The sequence below is a fragment of the Camellia sinensis genome, chromosome 12, assembly GCF_055761805.1.
Source record: "Camellia sinensis isolate YWXY chromosome 12, ASM5576180v1, whole genome shotgun sequence".
NCBI classification, from domain to species: Eukaryota; Viridiplantae; Streptophyta; class Magnoliopsida; order Ericales; family Theaceae; genus Camellia; species Camellia sinensis.
The window spans coordinates 151,842,677-151,862,038 of NC_138972.1; positions in this window are offsets into that span (position 1 = coordinate 151,842,677).

Here is a 19,362-nt window from a genome sequence, read left to right on the forward strand (position 1 = left end):
CGGGGACGTCTACAGGGTGCTTCTGATCTAGCTTTACAAGCTTTTTTTGATGACATCTGATCTTCTTGATCTGACTTTTCTAGCCGTTGATTCACGAGTTGCTTCGAATCTGACCACATAGGCCTCACATTGTAGTTGACCATTGAACTTTCTGAGTTCTAGTCCAAGGTTTGAAAATGAGGGGTCGAGACTCGAGGTTGAGAGCGATCCTAAGCTGCACAATCTCAAGAGCGATTCCACACAGGTCTTCGCAGGACCGCGCAAAACATTTTTTGAAATCTTTTAAGAAAGCGACTAATCGCTCGCGTTGAAGATGGTGTGGGACCAATCTGGATCAAGCCAGGATCCTTCTCAGTACTCACGTTAACAAACATGATCTCAATCATTAAGGGCTTAGCACGCCTCTCTTTCTCTCAGCTGATCAAATTTTTACAAATCCCGAGGAATTCCTTCCTCTTTGTTTTCATCACAATGTTCAAAAAAGTTTTGAAAAACTCAGGTCAATGTAATGATTTCAAGGCACAGAAAAGACACAGCTTCTAGTCAAATACTGCCATCTCATTTAGAATTTCTAGCATAACTGGCATACGGCAGAAGCAAACATAAGAGTGTGAAAATCATCGCTGTTCCATTCAGATCTGTTGGCGTAACTGGCTCCAAGGCAGAAACAGACTCAAAAGAAAGCAAAAAGACAAACACAAAACAAACAAGTGATGTCCGAGGTAACACCCTCGAAATCACCCGACTCTAACAAAATAGGACTAACTCGATACAACAAGACAAACCCGACTGACTCAGTATGAAAAGACTGACTCAATAAAGAATGCCAAGATTGACCCAATACCCAAGTCAAAAAGTACAAAACTAACATTCGCAAATGCTCAAAACAGTGCGTGCCAAACGCCACATCTTGGAATAAACTGAACGCCGCCCGCAGGTGGTTCACCCCCAATCACATAGTCACATTATCCCCCCCAAGTTCACTAATCAAGTGCCGATAGACTTTGCAGAGCTTGGTGCGACGATGACCTCATTGTCAATCAGATTTTGTATCTCGTGACGAAGACGGACACAACTGTTAGTGTCATGACCGGTTTGTTGATGGAAAGGACAGCACTTTGCTGGGTCATGCTTTGGAGGGAGAGGATCAGGTAGAGGCCGTTGTTCTAACGGTTTCAGATGTCCTTTCCTGAGTAGGACCCCTACAGCTTTAGACAAAGGCATAAAGAATGGGGTGAAAACCCTCTTGCCTCGGGGGAGATAGTCTGAAGTTCGGGGGTTTGGATTGGATGCACCAACAAAGGGGGTGGCTGTTCTTGGTGTGGTGGTGGCGACCATGCCCTCTTCAGAAGATCTTGCAGCTGCATCACCGCTGGTGGTCGCATTCGAACTGCGAGTAAATGCCCTCCTGGGCTGCTCCTTCTCCTGATCAATAAGGCCCTGCTTCATAGCATCCTCGATCTGTACCCCCATCTCATGCAAATCTGAAAAGGTAGGGAAGGGGAGAACGATCATCTTCTGCATAAGCTTGGGTTGGAGGTTGCGCACAACCATCCGAATATGATCTTTGTTAGTTGGCCTAATGGTCATCATTGAGGCCTTGGCCCTCCACTGGGTCACAAAGTCAGAAAAGCTCTCCTTAGGCTCCTGCCTAGTCATCTCATGATCACGGGTTGTAATCTCAATCTGTGTATTATAGGAGTATTGAACAACGAAAGCCTCAGCCATCTCATCCCAATTCCTCTTGACATCGTCTTCCAATTTTGCATACCAGATGGCCGCCACACACGATAGGGTCCGGCCAAATAATGAAAGTTTCTGTAGTCTGGTGAGGCCCATCGGCCTTAGTATGTCGGAAAACAACCGGAGATGCACCATGGGATCCCCAGATCCATCAAATCGGTCGATGTGTGGCATCTTAAGTCTGTCCAGCAGCGTCATAGCAGCGTCGGTATATCCGTCCTCGATGTCCGGAATGGACTTTACTCCCTGAGATTTCTTGAACATCTTTTCCAGCTTGCTCACCTTCAGCGCTATAGGGTCTAACTCGAACTCAAAGGGTGAATCCGGCAGGTTGATCGGTGCTTTAGATAGTTGGGGTAGGATCGGGGGCGAAGGTGGCCCTGTTGGAATGTCTGTATCTTCCTGGACATTAGCTGTCTCCCCGAGTGTTGGAACTCTGGATGGGGGAGGAGCCTGATGTGAAGCAGATGCTCCTGTTTGCTGTTGTAGCCTGGCAATTAACTCGGCTTGTTGAGCCATGACCTCAGTCTGTTGTTTGGCAAATTCGGCTTGACGAACAGCGTCCTGCTGCATGGTTTTCATACGTTCTTGGAGTTGGCGCACCATCTCTTCCAGACCCGACATATTGTCCTGATCTAACTGAGCGACTGGTATATCTCCCTGAGGTAAAAACAAATATCTCAACGCAACTGTGCACAGGTAAGATGGATAATGACTGCTGATCCAAAGACTATTGAGCTGATGATCTGTGCCTAACTGGCGTTTTTACCCTGTCTCTGGTGAAGGAACACTGATTGCCCTTGAACTGAATCTCTAACCTGACAAAGTCTATCAGCACAAGTCCAATGTATCTGGGGGATAGTGGAGCCTTCTGAAGCTATAGTTCCAGAACTACCTAGCAAAAGAGAAAACAGACACCATCTCAGCCCAATTTCACTGGAACAGATAGCGGAACGATTGTACTCAATACTGATAACTGTTCCCCAAATATCTGTCCCAAAACTGATACCCTCGGGTAAAACTGATTCCCCAAATACTGAGGCTGATGCCCACAGGCCTGATACTCAAACTTGCAAACTGATACATGTATTCCTGTAGAGACGCACTCTAAAGCACATAGCAGATAAGTGAGAGCCAAAACACCCCTATGTTGGGGTAAGGTTTCCCTGTCATATTTTGTTAGGAGCTAGGGTTTTACTACGCACGCATCGGTTTCAAACAACCTAACATCGGGTAAGCAACCTGTCCTAGTTTGGAATGGTCACTATGGATTCCGAATATGCACTAGGTCAAATGGTCAAAAAAAGTGCCCCGGTAAAACCGGGGTTTGTGTTCCCATACTGGCAGAGCCCGCAACCGGTCAGCCTTATGGCCTTGACAAGACAAGCCTCTGGCAAACCGTTCAGGAATAGCAGATGGCAAACACTGTGTTCCTAGGCGCACCAATGCACATGCAATGTAAAGAAACACATAAGTGTAGTCAAAACAGGATATCACGAGTTCAAGTCAAGCTCTCTAAAATCCCCTACAGAGTCGACAGAAACTGTAGACGTCCCCGAACGCCCCGGGAGGATGAATCTCGTTCTGTTCGTTTTGTGGGTCTACTACAGTTCGGACTCAAATTGTCACGGTTCTTAATCTGAACCAAAGAGTCCAAATCTGGCAAATCGTTTTGAGAAAACAGATTTTTGAAAGAAATGCCAAACATGTACTGCTTTGCCAGATACAGAGTTGCCACCTAAATATTTTTTAATGGGGGAATTTAGGAAACCCTGACTCGGTGCCAAAGGCCACGCGTCCGTCATCACCAAAGTTGCCTCTGCTCGGGAACTTGGGTACGATTGGGGAAGGTCAGCTATGAGCACCCCCTCTCGCCCGATCCGAAGATCGGCCTCTACTAACCATGATATCCTCTTTTGAAAACATTATATGCTCTTATTCCGGTTATAAGCCTAAATTTACTATGTTATGTGCACAACAAACAAGTATAGACCAAGTCGCCTATATTGGAACAAAACATTTCATGTTTATTTGTTTGAAAATGGTTTGCTACTCACAAGTAGGCTAAAATGCAGGTTTTGCCACCCTTAAGTGGGCTTTAGAAAAAAAAAAAAAAAGGTTTTGCCACTATCTAGTGGGCTTAAAACTCACAGTTTTAATGCATTATTCCAATTTAGGTAATTCAATCTCCACCCACAGGCATTCAAGCAGTTATATCACATAAGCACATAGCCTCATGGTAAGCATGCTATCATGGCGACACCCACACTCATGCAAGGATGCTAAAACATAAATGCTTACCGAGTACTCCAAACCAAAACAGAAACTAGTTAGTAATCATGTGCATGATCCTAGTTCATGTTAAGATGACTAATGCAACACATGCAAGATGCAGCTATAATAGGCTCGGCTAATCTACAATGACATGTGAGATGCTACAACTAACACGTATTCAACTTAGAATTGAAATACAATGCAGTTAGTATGATGCGCCTAACCCGGTGCATGCAAGACAAATGTATGGATGCACGCATGCATAGCATAAGGTATGCTAATTTAAATATGACCTAATACTAACCATCAAAAGAAGGTAAGTAAAAGGGAGAAAGAAGTGGGGGTTGGAAGACATGCACACACGCACCCACACTTATTACAAATTAGCCCTCGCTCGGAGGGACCAAAAGAATAATACAAACCAAATAAGTAATTAACTATTCTAGCTAATTAAATATTACAAACCCTTAATTAATTTAACAAATTAAGTAAGCTACTAAAGTAGTAAAACAGCCTCGGGAAGAGGGATGAATGCAATGCATGCTCGGCTCTGCTCGGAAGTCCACTGCCATGCACAAGTTGCCTCTGTTTTCCCTACTCTACTCCTCTGAAAATGGGACAATTTTCAGGGTTGCTTCTCTGAGTGTTGTGGAACACCACCGGCCAAGGGGGAACGCCACCGGCCAAGGGAGATGACCACCGGCCACTGGTTAAGCTATCGACCATCCATACTTGGTCGATCGGCACTCTATGTAGCCGACCAGCCAAAACTTCCTGTAGAACCTGTTTTGACAGCAGCAGAGGGCAAAACAAGGCATGGCAATGCATTTCAAACAAATGTGTGCACCAACACATCTCCTATCATGTTTATGACTCAAAGGGACATGGTACTCGATTCTCGGACCACCAATTGCGCATTTCAATGCGTGATGGCCCAAGAAACCAAGTTGTGCATTTTGATTTCAAATGACATGCAAACCAAATAAACACATAAAGCCCAACCTCTATCATACTCAATTCAAGAGGCAAAGCATGCATGCTCTATGCAATGCAACCTAGGCATGGAGGATAAGAATGCAACATGAACATGATGGCAAGTATGCAAGTTAGCAAACATGCAAAGTGTAATCTTAACCATGCAAGTATGCAAGATGCAACATGGACAACATGTTGAGTATAATTCATGCCAAATGCATTACAACCTAAGCATGCAAAGGTGCAATGTATCAATCATGCAAAATGCAGTGTAACAAGCATGGAACAAGGCCAAATATGCAACACATAGGGCAAGCATGCAAGAACATGCTAGAATGGTCTTAAACTAATTTGGGCAGCTCTCAACTAGGCCCAAAACAGTGGCCAAATGCTAAGGAAATGGGGGCCAAGTACACATACAATCATGCATGCAAATGGACCAACACTTAAGCATAAAGGAGGGACTCTTAAACACACTTAAAAGAGGTGAACATGGACACATGGCATGCATACTAAGCTCTGAAATTATGTTAGAAAGTGTGCCAAACCAACTAAATAAATCAAGCAAAAATGCACGTGACTTTATACACTCAAGGCCTACAAGCTAGGATGCAAAGAGACTATACAAAATATGTTAAGCATGACCAAAGAAACTGAAAACAGAGCTAAAGCATACTAAAACATGCATAAAAGCTTCACAAAGCTTGGCCAAAATCATGCTAGAACAAGGGTCAAAGCCTAAAGCATGTTAAGGCGAATTCATGGCATTACAAGACAAGTATGCAAGGCCTGCATGGTGTGTCTAAACCAATTAAAAATAGTGCTATATCATGGCAAAATAAGCACAAATAACAATTAAAGCATGGCCAACATGAACTCAAGAATGGTGCTAACATATGAGGCTAAAATGGCATATATTGAAGACAACAAGGAGAGGGGGTGGCCCTCTCCTTCTTAGGACCTTAAACCACCATCCTCACAACTGAAATCCCTCAAGATTTCAGTGGTGAGGAGGTCCAAACAAGGTGGTCCCGAAGCTCACCAAAAACACGCAAAAATGGGGCCAAACAAGGCCTAAGAGGGGGTAAACGACCCCAAACACAAAAGTGTCCATAATGAAGTATCTTAAACAGAAAAAAACAGAACTTTTTTATGTTATACACAAAGCTCAAAACAGCAAGAAAGACAGGCTAAAAGCTTGTGCAAAAACGGGGGATAAAAGAGGGTTAAAGGCTCACCCTTGTAGACCAACGAAACCAGCAGCTTCTTAGACAAAACAACAGTCCCTTAGGCTCTGAAAATGGCCTCCAAGCTCCTTAGGTTGATGATGGAGGTGTTAGGCTAGGGGTTGGTGTGCAAAGGAGCCAAGAACTAAGCAATTCGGAGCTAAAATGGAGGAGATATGGAGAGAGATATATGTATGGAGCCTTAGACCAATTCTTGGAACCTCTTGAATGGAAGGATAGGCTCTTTATTTATAGAGCAAGACAAGGTGCCAAGCTTCTTAGAGAAGCTAACAAAAAAAAGGGGTCAAGGGGGTCAAGCTTAGAAGCTTGGAGCAAAAGGGTTCTAGCTTCTTGGAGAAGTTAGAACAAGGGTGCAAAAGGTGCAAGCTTCTCTTGGAAGCTTAGAAGGGTTCAAGCTTCTTGGAGAAGCTAGAACAAATGTTCAAAAGGTTCAAGCTTCCTCAAGAAGCTAAAACAAGGGGTTCAAAAGGTTCAAGCTTCCTCAAGAAGCTAAAATAAGGGTTCAAAAGGTTCAAACCCTCTCAAAAAAAGGTCTCGGCCAGAAAAAGTGGCCGATTGACCAAAATCAAAGGCCGGTCGACCAAACAGAGTGCCGACCGGCCAAATATTTGGCCGATGGCAAGAAGACACGGCCGGTGGCCTCAAGCCATGGCCGGTGGGTATCAGGGATAGCTAAAAAGCTACTCTCTACCCTCAGGTGCAAAAAACAAACAAGTTCTTGGTGCAAAACCAAGCACAGAATACTCAGGTTGAGAGATCCTAAGGCAAGGCGCGTAGCGGAGACCTCCGGGAACTCAAAACGAACACAAACATGGATGATCACCGAGTGTTCAAATGGTGACGTCCAAGTCTTGAGGACGGTCAAAAATGGGGTGTCTACATTAGGACGACTAAGGGTTGGAACCCTTCTGCCTCTTACCGTTCCCTTAACTGTCTTGACTCCTCCTGGAGCCCCTCATCCTCTCCTCCCCTCCCTACATGATAGTCTCAAGATGGGTTGTCGCCTCTACAAGGCGCCCATAATCTCTAATCATGGACCCGACCACTCTGAATATGAGCCTAGTTCTTAACCGTTTCTTGAACTCTAGACAGCGGCACTCTTTAGTCGCCGCAAGTTCTAGTGCAAACCTCGACAAGCTAGTGAATGTAGCCTCGAACTCAACACTGGTGTGTTCAATTGCACCAACATGGAAAGCTGGTCTCTCAATTTCTCCCTGACAGTGGGAGGTAAAAACTTGTCCTGGAATGTGATGCCTCGTATTTTATTACTTGGATAATAATACCAATATTCATTAATTAAGTCTATTTACAAATGATAATTCATCATTTGATGAAGTGATGAATAAATAAAAATGCATGTTCCCTCTCGTTATACAACAGTGTCATTTACATACAAATAAAAGAAATGCCCTGAGGCTTATAATAAATAAGAAGGCGTTGCCCTTTACAAAGCATAGAACTCAGCCAAAGAAGCAATTAAAAAGCACTATGGCTCATCAGCACTTTATAACCATGTCAAGATATAACTTGTTTTTTGATCCTCAAGTCCGAAAACATTCCGTGTACACAGGTACAGGTAGGGAGTGAGCAAACTACTAACTCACCAAACAATCTCATATTACAACGTTAAAACAAATGCTGGTCCAGCCATACAGTGATACCAAATAGATATATATAAAGTCATACCGTGCCAAAACCTTATGACTTTATTACCTAATTCCTTAAATTCAAGTTTAATTAATTAACCACACTTGTTAACTTAAATAAATTAACACACTTCAATATCAACAAGATATTCTTTTCAAAACCAATGCGAGGCACCGTTCGAATTCGAGGTTGATCCTACCGCGCTCAAAGTCAAGAAATTAGAGAAACTATTCAAAAAAGCACGAGGAATCAACTCAATTCTAGACATAGAGGATGGGTACACTGAGTCTGCGGTTACATTACCAGAGCAGTTTAAGATGCCACACATTAATCACTTTGATGGTTTTGGGGACCCGATAGTTCAATTACGGCTGTTTTCAGATATCTTACGGCCATAGGTTTGACTAGATTGCAGAAGCTATCTCTCTTTGGTCACACTATGTCGGGTATAGTGGCCATCTGGTATGCTAGGTTGGAAGATTCAGTAAAGCAGAACTGGGATGAGTTAGCCGAGTCCTTCATTACTCAGTACTCTTACAACACGCAAATTGAGGTCACAACCCGTGATCTCGAGGCGATGCGTCAAAAGCCAAAAAAAGGCTTCTCCGAGTTTGTGACGAGATGGAGGGCTAAAGCATCAATGATGACTATTCGACCTTCAGAGAAAGATTAAATTATAATGGTTGTCCGGAATCTGTATGGCAAATTATTGCAAAAAATGATTGTTCTCCTTCTATTTACATTTAAAGAACTTCACGAGATGGGGGTTCAAATCGAGGATGCTATAAACCCTTAGAACCTCTCCTACTTCATGACCCTCTTCCACCCAAGCATAACCCCACAAAATACTGTGCTTTTCACCAGCAGTATGGTCATGACACCGACAAATGCTTCCACTTGCATCATGACATTCAGGATCTCATTGACAACAAGGTTATCACTCAACCGTAGAAACCAAATGTAACCACAAATTCGCTCCCAGCCCACAATTAAGTCCTCCCACCTCGAAACCTTTACTTTATCCATACACTGGCCACCTCTTATGAACCTAGCATATATATTAACCCTTCCCACCTACCAAAACCGATGTTGTTCATTCTTGAGGGCACGGATTTGTGCATGATGGACACATCTAATCCATAGCCTAAGCCCCATAATGTGGTGATAATATCGCTATAAAGGAAGTTTTGGCCTCGGAGGGAGGTACTGGTCCGTTATTAGAGTGACTCAGGGACCTATCTTAGAGGGCATATGATCTGAGTTGCTATATCGTGCCAAACATTCAAACTAGGCCCGAAGTGGTACTGCCCACCTCGGTGGATATTAATGTGGTTAGGTAGGATATCCCGAGCCAAGGGTTGGACGACCTTGCACATCTTGAAGAACATCTAAGCAACCTGCAGCTCTTCAATGAGCATGATCAAGGAGATGTACAAATCGGGTGGTTTGACCTGAACAGATCAACTGATAATACCGGATGACTGAGTGATGAGCCAAACAAGGAAGAAGAAACTCAGATCAAACCAAAGGAAAAGGAAGCAGAGATAGTTGCAATGATCGGGAAGGTTGATGAGAATGGAAAATTGCCAGAGGGTGCATGTGCGAGAAACCTAACCCAAGAAATGGGTGTTGTGAAAGTCAAAGATACTGAGCAGGAAGCTGCATTGATGCAGTTTGAGAGAGAAAAAATTGAAGACAACCTGAAAACTGCAACCGTGTGTCACCCCAATGGGGACATTTATACTATGAAGATGATTCAAATGGAGCCAGATAATTGTTTACTAGCAGCCGATGGCGAGTGATGGGATGACAGTGATCTACATCGGGTCCATACCGATGAAGATTGAGGGGATTACATCCCAGATAATGCATGGTATGCTGAGGAGAAAGACCATCTTACCGGAAATGGATGGTACTTTAAGCCACCACACCTAGATCAAGCAGAGCAATCAGGAAAGGATAAGGAGGTCGAGAAATAGAAGGAGAAGCAACTGGAAAATGAGCTAGTTCTGAAGTAGCTCACTTTCTTTGACAAAGAGTTGTTGCTTGAAGGTCCAGGTGGGCCCGTTAGAGCAAGAGATTGAATTCCACGTACTAGATATGCCGGCTACCTTTAACCTGCTGTTAGGGAGGCCTTAGTTACATAACGTGAAGGCTATCTCCTCCACCCTTCATCAGATGTTGAAGTATCCTCATGAGGGAGGAGTAGCAACCATTTTTAGGAATTCATGCATCCATCCACCTCCAGAGGTGACTATGCCAGTGCTAGAGATCAATCATGGCAAGGAGGATGTATTCCTCTCAGGATTCACTCTGGTTGAAGCCCAAGTAGTGCAAACAATTCTGGCCTTGGACGAAGGCATGTATGTTAGTGCCCAATCCATCTACTTCATGAACAAACTGCGGCACATTCCGGGAATGGGGCTTGGACAGAGTGGGCAAAATGGTGTTACAGCACTAACAGAGGTACCACACAAACCGCATGCCTTTGGATTGGGTTATGTACCCACCAAAGAGGACTGGATAAGAAAAGGGAAGAAATGAAGGACAGAGCCAAGGCCAAGAGAGCTGCGAAGCATTATGAGCTCGTTCGTAGGCCAATCCAGGGGACGTTGAATGGCTGTTTTGTTTGAGAGAGAGAGAGGATTTCCCTTTTTTGTGGCGTTCTTGAGCCTTGGGTAAATTCCTCAAAAAAGCGTGTCCCCGAATTTGAGATCTTCTTTGATCTTAAGTTGCAGGACAGTGATGAGGAAAGGGGTAAACAAAGCATAAAGCTAGCCAGAGCACGAAAGATGACTCAGACAACAGCGAACCTAAAGTAGGGGCGGCACTGGCCAATCTTCTGACAGATCCCGCGACTAACCTGGAGAACTTGGGGGATAACTTTATTGTCTCCATGATCGGGGAAGAACTGGGTGTGGACCCAACCGGTGGTATTTTGGATGCATCGAGCACACCATGTCTTACTTGGCAGCTGGAGAAAGGCTATCTCTCCAGTTCTAAATTGAGTGACGAGCCAAAATCTGATTCCACCAAGTTTATGGAGTCGAAATTAGATTCAAATCAGTCCAGGGAGTCTAAGTCTGGCATTCCCGGGAGTGGTAACCCGGATACCAAGGTCCTGTCGAGGTCCTCTTTTTCTTTCTTTTTTGAGTCGATTGTAACCGAAGAGCCGGAACTTATGAATGAAAATGCTACAGATTCTGTGTACTTCGCTATGCTGCTGATTTATTGCATTGACCAAAATTTTTAGAATTTTAATGAAAACAAAGAGCAAGAAATTCCTCTGGCTTTGAAAAACTTGATTAATTAAGAGGAGGAGAGGCATGCTAAGCCTTATATTGATTAAATCATTGCCATTAATATGGGTATTGAGAAGGATCCACGATTGGTCCAGATCGGGTCCATGTTGTCTTTAGAAATGCAAGCATTTAATTGCTTTGTTAAAAGATTTCAAAGATGTTTTCGTGTGGCCTTACGAAGACATGCCTGGAATTGATCTTGAGATTGTACAACACTGGATCCCTCATGACACTGAGGCCCGACCAGTCAAACCGAAATTGCATATAATTCATCCGGATTGGGCACTGAAAATCAAGAAAGGGGTCACCAAGTAGATTGATGCAGGAATCTTGTTAGTGTCTGAGTATCTGACCTGGTTGGCTAATATCGTCCCAGTACCGAAGAAGGATGACAGAATTTGGGTTTGTGTCGACTTTCGGGACTTGAACAAAGCCAGTCAGAAGTTGACTTTCCATTACTGCATATTAATGAGTTGGTAGACTTCACTATGGGCCATGCATTGCTATCATTTATGGATGGATTTTCTAGATATAACCAGATTCTGATGGCACCCGAGGATAGAGAGAAGACCCCATTCACCATGTTGTAAGGTACGTACTGCTATCGAGTCATGCCTTTCGGGTTGAAGAATGCTGGGGCTACCTATTAGAGTGTTGTGACCGCCATTTTACATGAAATGATCCACAAAGAGGTTGAGGTGTGTTTGGACGACATGATTGTCAAGTCCAAATAGCGAGAAGGCCACTACACCGCATTAGAAAAATTCTTTCAATGGATCAGGGAATACAGATTGAGGTTAAACCCATAGAAATGCCCCTTTGGCGTGACGGCAGGAAAAATGATGGGATTTTTTATTACACAGAGGGGAATCGAAGTAGATCCTTCCATAATGAAGTCCATCTTAGAAATGCCACCACTAAGGACTAAAAAGGAGGTGCGTGACTTTCTAGGTAAAGTGCAATTAATAAGACAATTTATTTCAAAATTAATCTTGACTTGTGAACCACTGTTTGGTCTCCTGAAGAAAGGGAAGAGGTTCTGATGGGATGATCGATGTCAGTTGGCCTTCAAACAAGTCAAGCAGTACCTCCAGAATCCACTTGTGTTGTCACCGCTAGAGTTGGAAAAGCCTTTGATTTTGTACTTATCGGTAACAGATACGACCATGGGGTGCATGCTCGCCCAAGAAATTGAGGATAAGGTGGAGAAGGCCATCTACCACTTGAGCAAGAGGATGCTAGATTATGAGACCCGCTATGCTCCTCTTGAGAAAGCTTGCTTAGCCTTTGTATGGGCTACTAGGAAGTTGAGGCACTACTTGTTAGCTCACTTCGTAATCTTGGTTTTGAGATTAGATCCCATCAGATATCTCTTTGAGAAACTAGTGCTTACGGGTAGGCTGGCTCGTTGGTTGCTTCTTCTCTCTGAATTTGATCTCAAGTACGTCACGCACAAATTAGTTAAAGGGAGAGCAGTAGTGGAGTTTCTGGCGGATCACCTAATAGAAGGAGATGAGGCAGTGGAATACTTGCTCCTAGATAAAGATATTCTGCAAGTAGAAGAGGAAACTTGGACAATGTACTTTGACAGAGCATCCAATCAGTATGATTATGGGATAGGCGTGTTGCTGATAGCACCCAATGATACCATATACCCATAGGTATCAAACTCCTGTTCAAAGTGTCCAACAACGAAGCAAAATATGAGGCGTGTATTGCTGGTTTAGAAGCTACCCTAGAACTAGGGGCAATAAGGTTGGACATCATCGGTGACTCAAACTTGGTTGTTTCTCAAGTGAACAGAGGCTGGAAAGTCAAAGAAGAGAAAGTGAAGGTTTATCATCAGACCCTAGATATTCTAATTCCGAGGTTTGAAAAACTAACATTCACATATTTGCTTAGAGAAAACAATCGGTTTACTGATGTGTTGGTAACTCTATCTTCCATGGTAGACATTCTACTTGGAGTCAAGATGCGTCTGATTATCATTGACCAGAAATACACGCTGGCTTATGAGACCATCGCCGCGATAAATGAAGTTTAAGACAAAAAGCCCTGGTATTATGATATTTGGAATTTTCTAGAAAAAGAGACATATCCACCGGGGGCAAATGCCAAAGATAAATAAGGAATACGGCGTCTGACTGTCCAGTTCATCATTTGCGGGGGTAAGCTGTACAAGAGAGGCCATTTGGGAATGCAGAAGCTGTGTGTTGAAGAAGAGGAATCAAGCGTCTCATGGAGGCCATCCATGGAGGGAAGTGTGGAGCGCACATGAACCGTGTGATGTTAGCCCGGAAGTTCCTTAGGCAAGGCTATTATTGGTTAACTATGGAGGAAGATTGTATTGGTTTTGTACGATGATGCCATAAATGTCAAATCCATGCCAATCGCATGAATGTCACGCCGTCAAAGCTTTACAACATAACTTCGCCATGGCCTTTCTCAGTCTGGGGAATCGACGTTATCGATGTAGTCTCTCCAAAAGGTTCAAATGGACATGAGTTCATCTTGGTGCCAATTGACTATATTACGATGTGGGTGGAAGCTCAGTCTAATGCTGTATTGAAAGCATCACATGTAGCCAAGTGTATCAGAAACAACATCATCTACTGATATGGGGTTCCAAACGAGATCATATCAGATAATGGCTCACACTTCAAGAAAGAGGTGGTGGATCTACTCAAGAAATATAATGTGGCTTTTCACAAGTCATCGACATATCGACCATAGACCAATGGAGTTGTTGAGGCCGCTAACAAGAATATCTAGAACATCCTGCGGAAGATGGTGGAGACCTACATAGACTGGCCGGATAAACTGTCGTTTGCACTTTGGGGATACAGAAAGTCAATTCGGACATCCACAGGGGCGACCCACTATTCGTTAGTATATGGGATGGAAGCCGTTACACGAATTGAAATTGAAGTACTGTCGCTGCGGATTATGGCTGAGTGTCAAATAGTGGAGGCAGATTGGCAACAGAGCAGGTTTGAAGAGTTGATGTTGTTCGATAAGAGGAGGCTGAAGGCATTGTATCACATTCAAGGCTACCAGTGCAGAATTGCTAGGGCTTTAACAAGAAGGTTAAGTCTAGGAATCTCAAGGAAGGAGATATGGTGTTGAAAGACAACCGGACTTCCATTCATGACCATAGGGGCAAGTTCCGACCCAATTGGATTGGTCCCTATATCATCAAATCTATTTAGTCAGGAGAGGCGATTATCCTAATGGACCTAGATGGCCTGGAATTCTCATAGCCGATCAATATGGACAAGTTGAGAAAATATTATCCATGAGAGGCTTGCTAGGCCGAAAATCCAGAAGGGTGACCTAGGCAAAACTTAGAGCATGAAAATTAGAAACAAAGAAAAACAGAGCTTGCAAGGTCGAAAACTCGAAAGGGTGACTTTGACAAAAGTTGGAGCACAAAAAGAGAGAGTTAATACTCGAATGAACCAGAACCAATCTACGTAAGGCCTGATTCCCATCTTTGGGATACGTAGGCTAACTTCATTCTGAAGTTCAGCCGTAACCATCTCCAACTTAACTGTCATATTCGTTTATTTGATCGGGCCATTTTTCTCCACTGTCTGTTAGTTTGGTTATGTAATCTTCATTTTGGCAGAAGGGCCAGTTGTAATACAAAGCAGTGATGGTGAATGCAGTTATAGGCAGTTGCGATCTGTTGATTCGAGGCTGTGCATCTTGAGAACTGATTCTATGTGTGTCAGGTAGTGATCATTTCTGAAAATGGTTTTGAAAAGTTTTAATGAATTGATTTTCTCAAAATTTTACCTTTTACAACTTAGACCATTTTGGGACCAAAAGGAAATTTTTAGTGGTAACAACTTTAATTCCATGGATTTCAACACAAGTACATTCTCCAACTCTCTAATTTAAATCAAAGTTCTGTTTACATCATAAAACTTGAAAAGAAAAGTCAAAACAATAAACTAGGGGCATAGATGAGTCAGGGCTCCTGCGCCCTCTACGTGTTTGCGGAAGTCTCTGCTGCCAAAGTTGGTTCGACCTGTGCTTCATCCTCGAGCTGAGCCAAGCTGAGCAAAGCCAAGCATTCATCATAAAGGGAATAATTGAGGCTAGAGTGTAACGACCCCATCACGTAAAATGATTAGCACTTAATTAATTAAGGAAATTTGAATTTTAATTGTCAATTATTCTAATTTAATATGAGATTTATGAAAATTATGGAGACTGATTTCGTATATGATTCTACTGATGATTTATTTTGGAATTAGAAACTGAAAGCCTAAATGGCTCAAGATAGTACAAATGGTGAATTAAATTATTTTAATTTCGAATATCGGACCATATGTGAGTTTAATTAAATATTCGACTCAGATTTATAAAATTGAGATTTGATTAATTGGGTCCAAATTGAAGTTAATTAAGTTATACAAATTAGGAATTAAGATTATTATGAATTAAATTTATTCATGAGGTGTTCAATTGAATATGCAATTTATTGGCAAAAATTTTGAAGTTTAATCTGAAATTGAAGACCTAAATGATTTGAGAAACCAAAATTGAGGATGGAAATAAGTTTAATTTACTACTTGGAGCCTTTTTAGAGTTTGATTAAAAATCTTATTCAGAATGATAAATTTTAATATAATTAATTAGACCCTAATGGAAGTCAATTAGACAAATTAAATTATGTGGGATTTATGATTAGTTATGATTAATTTAATTATGTGTTAATCAAGATTTATTAAGAATAAGTGTTATTTAATTAAATTGTAGCATGAATTAGAGTTGGAGGACATATGTGGGTGTGTGTGTTGAGAATTACGTATGTGCAGAGAAATCTGTGTGTGTATATGTATGGAGATGCTGTGCTGGAGCTTTTAGTGAGAGTGTGTACACACGTGTGCTATGTTGATGACAAAAAGTGAGGTGTGTGTGAGTGTATAACCTGATGGAGCTCAAGTCATTTCACTCATTTTGAGTGAAAAAGAAGATTAAAAAAAAGGGGGGGGGGGAAGAGAAGAAAACTGAGAGAGAGAGAGAGAGAGAGAGAGAGAGTTAAGAGCTCAATTCTTTGTTGAAGAAGAATTCTCAATTTGCTAGGAACTTTTGAAGAAGCTCAAGAGAAACACAAAAAGGGAAAAGAGAGGAAGCTAGAGAATGTGAGTTGGAGATCTCAAGAGTGTAGAGAGAGAAACCCACTTTTGTGCTAAGAATTGAAGATGACGTAGAGAGCTAAGGAAAGAAAAGCTAGGAAAGTGAAGGATTGATCAGGAATTCACCAAATTGAAGGTAGGGATTTCAAGCTTGATTCTTGTAGATTAATTACATAATAACCAAAATCAAGAAGCAATTGGGTTCAATGTTATATAAATTGGAAGAAATTAAGAAAAGAAAGAAGAAATTACATTAAGTTGAAAAATCAAAGAAATAACTTGGGAATGTCATTATTTGAGTTTAATTCCATTTAATTTGAATTCTATCTTAACATGCATCATGGAATTTCAAGGTTTTGAGATTTTAATTCATGTTTTATGAGTTTGAATTTGGATTTGATACGAGGAAAATTAATAAAAATCTAAATTAGGGCAATTCAAGATTTTAATTATGGTTTGAGCTTAATAATGTAGAATTGGTTGGATTTTGATAAATGTTTCATACATGCAAATGATTTTCTAAGAAGGCTATAGCTTTAATTTCATGTTTTGAAAGAAAATAGAAAAGAGCTTGAAGTCAATTTTATGTAATTAAAAAGAAAGTGAAGAATTGGAGCTATGTTTGTAACAACCCTCACCTTACTCTTGTCATACTTGCATACATTCATGCATGATCTTGTCTTGATATGTTATTTTGCTAGTTTTGCCTTGCCTCGTTTTGGTTAAGTATTGCTTGCATGATTTTGTTCTTTGCTCGGCGTGTAGCCGAGGTCATCTTGAGATTTGACCAACCCTGAGCCTTTGTACTTAGAACTGTTTTGAGACCTTGGTCGATCCCCATCTTCACCTCGGGCTTATTGCCGAGATGTCTTGCACTTCGTGAACCTTGCCCGCAGGCAGGTATGGCCTAGGCCGAGATGTGGCACACCCCGGCCAAGGTGTGGCACAGCTTAGTCAAGCGTCGTCCTCCCTAGCCGATGTCTTTGTTACCCTGTTGCCCAAGCTGTGACTTTAGCCGATGTTGTTACTTGCCGATGTGTCTTACCCAGCTTGCTGCATACGCTTTGTCAAAGACTTGTCTTATCTATCAATCACCTTTTGAGTTAAACCAACCCGGTAGCGCCACGTGTCCGAGCTGATTGTTAAGACAGCCGACAGGCCTAGAAACAAATCATTTCTTTGTCTCAAATCTTTGCCTTTAGAGAGAGAAGCTCTAGAGAGAAGGAAGAGAAGTTCTTGAGTAAGTATAGACCTTCCAAGCTTGATCTTCGAAGATTGAACTGTTGGATTTGAGCTTTGAGGTATGAACCTTGATCTACTTTAATTTTTGCTATTGATCATCTAGCTGTATTGCATGATCGGATCTGTTTTGCATGACATGCATTGCTTTGAAGTTGGTTTTGAAAAGAGAAAATGGTTTTCATATGTTCTTGAAGAAAAGTCTCGTTTTGATCCGAAGTTTGGAACGAAAACCATGTTTTTGTGTTTGTTCTTGCATGACCATCTTGTATGGGTACCCAGGTCCATGTTTTGAACTCATGGCATGAAAACTCAGATTTTTGTAACAAGTTGTGAACTTGCATCCATCTTCCAAATGATCATGTTCTTCATATTCTTCAAAGGGAAACCTAGGTTTTCCCGGCTTTGTTTTGATGAAGGCCTCGGGACCACACCTCGGCAAGGATGTGTGGGACCTCGGCAAAGGCCTGGTTGGTACCCAGTTTGTTTTCGTGAGACGGGAGCAATGTTTAAACTCCCAGCATGTGTTGCTTTGCTATTTACTTGGATCTGATAAGAATGCCGAGATCATTCGCATATGCATATAAGGCTTGTTTTGAGAATATGATTTGCTATGTGATTGTAGGACCTTGATCCTTGCTTTGAGCCTACACCTGAAGAACTAGGTGAGTGGTGCTTTTAATAAAGCTATGTTACACTGTTTTGATAAGTCTTGCTTTGCTTGTTTTGATGAAAGTATTTGTTAAGCATGAATGAATAGCCCTGTTTTGATGTATCAAGTATAAGCCTTGTTTTGATGTCACCCTTGAAAAGTCCCTTGTACTGGAGGACTCTAAACTTTCGCAGTACCAAGTGCAAAAGTCCCTTGTACTGGAGGACTCTAAACTTTCGCAGTACCAAGTGCAAAACTCCCTTGTACTTTAGGACTCTAAACTTTCGCAGTACCAAGTGCAAAAGTCCCTCGTGCTGGAGGACTCTAAACTTTCGCAGCACTAAGTATAAAAGGATACGGTCCTTTCTTGGGAGCACTAGAATGTTAAATCGGGCTACGGGCCTAAGTAACAAGTGCCATAATGTTAAATCGGGCTACGGGCCTAAGTAACACCAGATCATCATGTTAAAAGGAGCTACGGGCTTAAGTAACACAAGTCCCTTGTGCTGGAGGACTATAAACTTTCGCAGTACCTTTGACTCAATGATTACGGATCGTACAGTCCTTGTTTTGCCGATGTAAGTAAGCATCCCTTGAGACTTGTAAGATTTGATTGATGAATACGGTTCATCCTTTGTTTTGCCGATGTAAGTAAGCATCCCTTGAGACTTGTAAGATTTGATTGATGAATACGGTTCATCCTTTGTTTTGCCGATGTAAGTAAGCATCCCTTGAGACTTGTAAGATTTGATTGATGAATACGGTTCATCCTTTGTTTTGCTGATGTAAGTAAGCATCCCTTGAGATTTGTAAGATTTGATTGATGAATACAGTTCATCCTTTGTTTTGCCGATGTAAGTAAGCATCCCTTGAGACTTGTAAGATTTGATTGATGAATACGGTTCATCCCTTGTTTGCCGATGTAAGTAAGCATCCCTCGAGACTTGTGAGATTTGATTGATGAATACGGTTCATCCCTTGTTTTGATAGAGTTTGATGTGTTTTGCTTTGAAGGAATCTCGACTAATATCTGTATAGTTTTGGCGTGTTTGTTTCGAAAGACTTTGGCTATATTCATGCAAAACCTTTATTTTTAGTATCATTCACTGAGTATCCAAGCTCACCCCCTCTATATA